The sequence below is a fragment of the Pinus tabuliformis genome, chromosome 2_1 (genome assembly GCF_031772625.1).
Source record: "Pinus tabuliformis cultivar Carrire ecotype Pingquan chromosome 2_1, CPIR1, whole genome shotgun sequence".
In the NCBI taxonomy this organism is placed as follows: Eukaryota; Viridiplantae; Streptophyta; class Pinopsida; order Pinales; family Pinaceae; genus Pinus; species Pinus tabuliformis.
The window spans coordinates 752438620-752443984 of NC_142299.1; positions in this window are offsets into that span (position 1 = coordinate 752438620).

Below are 5365 nucleotides of genomic sequence, written 5' to 3' on the forward strand. Positions count from 1 at the left end.
AAAGAGATCTTTTCTCTATAAATAAGTAGCTTTTCGACTTTGAGAAGGGTTGATGGATAATGTGAAGTATTGACCTTATGTAAACTTTTGATCCTTTTTAATAGAAAATTTGTAGCAACTCTATCTTTATAACTAAGATTCATGTCATGGCTTTCATGTGTTTTTATCATGTTGTTTCTAGCTTTACATAGTATCTTGATTACTTGGAAATCTTGTCAAACTGCTCCAATTTCCTTCATTTACTATGTATGGCTGTGGATGTCAATTTGATATTAGTTTCAAAGCTATAGACGCCTCAACTTCCATAAAACATTGTTTTTTGCCATAATTTGTTTTAATTTGACTCCATGCCCAATGGTTGCAGTCATCACATTTTTCTTCACGTACAAAACCACAAAAAGAGATCACAGTTAATCATATGTTGTTTGAATTGTTTCAAGTAAATTTGGTAAGTGTTTTTTGAGAGAGCCCTCTCAGACTGGAAGGGCTAACTTCCAGTCCAAGTGGTATGAAATAGTTACACTAGGTTAAGGGTTCAGATTAACATATTTGTAGTCCATGAACTGGAGATGAGACCAACCATCTAGATTTAGCTAAATTTTCTAGGGAGGCCTTTTGACAAAAGCCATTCCAAAACTTATTTAGGGGCACAAATAATTGCACTTGTAATCCAAATCATAGGATATAAATCTACCCATTTTACCTCCAATTTCCTTAAAAATGCCTTCACCTCAACAAAGGAGACGGATAAATAGAAATAAGATCGACATAAGTGTGGATGAGATTCCCATCATAGAATTAAATTCTAGAGACCAATGAGTAAGAAACAAGCCTTTTGTTCCCATGAACTAGGGATCTGACTCGCTCTATATCTTCCAAATTTTCAAAGAGCAATACATAATACCCATTTCCAACATAGAAAATGCTTTGTGATTCATGATTTTCACAATTGTCAAGGACCCAATCTTCAAAATATTAAAAACTTAGCCACAAACCCATGAACCTTCCAATTAAGCCTTTTTCCTTCAAGAGCACCACCTTTTCTTTTGATTAGGGCACAAGGACCAGATTAAAAGAAGGGTATTATTTTTCCTTCTTCACAAATTTAGTTGGGGCTCACATTGTGGATAAACATTTCTAATAAAGGCACCGATAGATGATCACATATAACATGGACTAGTAGGTTCATCTTCAAAGTGTAGAGAATGTAACTGAACAAATCCATGGGTCTCACACTACCTACAAATAGAGAATTAAAGCTTCAATAGCTCACAACACCTCGAAATGAGATTCTAACAATGACAAGTGTTTCACTACAAAATACAGAAAGCACAACTGAGTGAAAATTCAAACCTAGATGTGAAAATTCAAAACGCTATGTGGCATTAAGAGTGCAAATTCGAATCAGTCAAATGTATTTATCAATCGAGAAGGCTAAAATTCCAATCGGATTTCCTTGATAATCATCTATACACTTTGGTAAATGATGGAACTAAGAATCCATAGGCAGAAGAATCTCTACCTTAAAATTTTGTGGCAAAGAAGTTCCATATAAGTCATAGTATACCTTGAAGGAACATGTGAAGAAGTGGATCAGATTAGAAGAATGAAAATATCTCTAAAGACTTATTAAAAGAAGATGATGAAAATGGAAAATAATCAATGACAAGTACAATACCATTGTGAAGAACCATGGCAATAAAAATGCTAAGCACTATATGTAGGTATCCATGAGGTATGTATGATATTTTTTATTTTCAAGGGTCCATCATAAGATGTAGTAGGGTTGAATTTATGGGTTTCTATTTTAAGAAAACCCTAGTATTTAGAAACCCTAATCTTAAGGTATTTGTTCCCTATGATATCTAGGGTTTGTTAGATTTTCTAGGGCATGGGATAAACTTTGGAATGATGTAAAGAGAAAAGAGTATTCTCTAGGGTTTGAACTTAAGAAACCCTAAAATGACCTCGTGATTGCATAAAACCCTAGAAAATTAACTTGACATCATGTTTTAGTATCGTATTTTGCTTGAAGTACTTGTTTATCAGTATTACAGGTACAAGAATTAAAAGATGGATGGGTTGATCCTTTGAAAGGCATGATGGAAGAAGGGAAAACAAGAAAAATAAAAGATGAAAGACCTCTACCATGATTGAAGAATAATAGAATGCATCTTATTAAGAAGGCATCATGGTAAGCGAGAGCTCATGTCAAAGCTGAAGTAAACATATACATACTAATAGCAGTCATCATAGGACAATGTAGCTCTTGGTAACCTCTGTATAAACAAGTCATCTAGTATAGATCCCATAATACATTATTAGAAAGGAGCATTTAAAGGGTAAGGATGTTCAAGATCCTTCATAGGAATCTTCATTAGAAGGTTCATCTCTTTGAAGAAGCAAGTGTCTCGCTAAGAATACCACGTTGAATGGGATTCACTATTTGGATGAACGATGGTGTGATGATAAGGGAATGTAGCATGTCAAAGATGATTGAATCACTCTCAATCAAGGACAGGAAGCTACTGAAGGAAGTATAGATGATCAGAAGAAGAAAAGACGTATGTATGTATATGTTCAATGAGTCAAGTCAGTTCATTATATAATTGATACCAAGAATCCATACTATACCTCGTGAGCATGAACAAGGGAAGATAATCGCTTTCATTAAAAGGATGCATGAAGGTATGGGTCACATATTAACTAGATGAAATCAACTTAGTATGTCCTCATAGGTAATATGAGGTGTTTGAAAAAGTCAAGGAACTATGATTGGGATTTCCTATGAAGTAATATGCAAATAAAGAGAAAGAAATATATCATGAATAATGAAATTATGGAGAAGGAAATAACCATCCAAGAACTAAAATGATTTAACTATGATATCTCCATGGGAAAGATATGAATATCTTGATGAAGTCTGAAAAAGAAGGAGACCCTGGACATTGTATATATTTTTTGTGATGTGTCAATATGTATAAACAATGTTGATGCAAACAAAGAGAGATCATGTTGAAAGACCATTACAAAGGTAATTTTTATTTAATGTTCATTTTCATTGTTGGAACAATATTTGGATGGGCTTATGTAGGGCTACAAGGGGAATGACAGTAGAAGTTATCTACAACTGATATTCATGTGGTAGGATGAAATAACTTGAAGGAAATCAAGACATGTAGTAGGTAGCAAGGAATGAAGGAAGGCAAAATATGGACTAATGAATCACTTTCTGATGAAAGACGGACTAAATGACTAACATAATTCATTGATGAAGTTAATGGATGGTATGTTCCCTATGAAGAAGTCCCAAGAGGATGTAGGTTCCACAACAACGACTAAATTCATGATAATAAAAGAGAGAGTCCTATAAGAAGTTGGTTGTCCCATGATCTCCTCCTCGAGAGTGGTTGGAAGAAATTCCCTTGTCAAGAGGGAACTTAGGAAATTCCTTGGTTAAGAGGGAGATTGGGTACATTCTTTTCATAGGAATGGGTAAACTTTCTTCATTAGAATCAGAATATCCTCCTTGATTGATAGGGAGAGATAGACACATCATTTTTTTTATCACTTGGGAAGAAAGAATGTAGGGTTTGGTATGCATCTGGAATCCAATAATATTTGAGGATATGCTAGGGAATATAAGATAAGAGTAGTTGCGAAGGAACAATATTATTTTAGGACTCAGAATCCAAGATAAGAATAGTCCTGGTTGAACATATTCTGAGAGATCCCATGTGGGGTATGCTCCAAGAGAGACAATAATGAGGGGTGTCTATAAATCATTAGTCTTGCCATCATTGTTCTATGGTCTTATGGAGGAATAGAGAAGTTAGTCAAGGCCTTGCTATGTGACAATTCTAGATTATATGATGCTAAACAGATGGGTTACCAATCCAACTCTTCTTATGATAATTCTTGATATTGAGAATGTCTAAGTACCTTGTATGGATTATGAATACCTCCCTAATTAAGAGGGAGTGTTGAAATATGTAACTAGGTTTGGTCTTCATAATGACATATGTAATCATGATTTTATATAACTGATGTAAATTATATATATATATATATCTACACACACACACACACACAGATATATATATATAGATTAGTTTGTTATGCTTCAGCCATGGGTTTCATGCGCAAGGAATTTTATTGTGTAGGTCAACCTCCAGTTGTGAGCTCTTCGGATAGGTCATTGAGTCATTTTCATGTATTGAAGACCCATTTTGGCATGTTACATATTGCATAGAATATTTTGTTTGAGTCAAATAGAGTCAAATGATCTTCCAAGACAAAGTCGAAATTCAAGCTACAAGTCAGCCTCATGACAATGATAATTTGGTTCAAAAGGCCGTGACATGAAGACTATAAAAGTAGAGCTCGACCTCATTTGGTAGAGTATCTATTACACTCAAGAAACAAAACTAAGAAATTTAAATTAGTAAAGAAAATAGAAGGATAAATGAGGAGGAAAATGAATCTGTTGAGGACAGAGTTTTTGGAAAAAAATATTTATATGTTCAGACTGTGGATAGGGAATCATATATCATCAAGAAGAAGTTCTATCAAGAAGAAAACAAAAGAATAAAAGGAAGCTGAAATAATTAGTTAAGAAGAGGAGAAAGATAAAAATATTTTGGATTATGTTTTTGGCTCTACCTATTCACATGTGCAAGACTGACATAATTTCGTCTATTGTAACAGAATCATGAAGTTACAGTTATCATCAATAACCGAGTTTTGGGGTAAAAGGAAGTGTCGTTATCAAGCCAAGTTTCCAAGGATGCGAGGTGAAGAAAAGTGAAGAAGATGGAAGAGGTAGTTGATCATGTTTCTATCTCATGTACCATGCTAGGGTTTCTGAAGAGATTGAAAAGTTACAGGAAATAAGAAGCCTAAATTTATAGTCAAGGTTCTTGTTGGGATAGGGTCCCCTAGGGTCAATTTTGGGGCAAAAGACCAAGTTTTGTTGTTTAAAATGTAAAGTCTCTGCAAGTTGTGGTCACAGAGCACATATATAGTTAAAGTGTCATAAAAGGTTTTACCCTTATTTTATGTAAGTTAAGTCACCTTTTCAAGATCTACCCATGGTCCATAGACCATGGGATTATATAAATAGTAGAGTCTTATAGAGTTTAAGGCATGGCATGATGATGAAGACGAATGTAATGGGCCAGTAAGGGTAAGAGTGAAGAAGTCTTAGAGTAGAAGAGAGGCTTTGCAACCGAGTCCACAGAGGTCTAGAGAAGAGTTCGCAGCTGAGTGTGCAGACCCTTGCAGCTGGGTGCACAGGGTAGTCTTGAGTCTGTAAGAAGAATTGAAGCATTAATAAAGAGATTATTCCAGCAATTCCTGTGTTTTG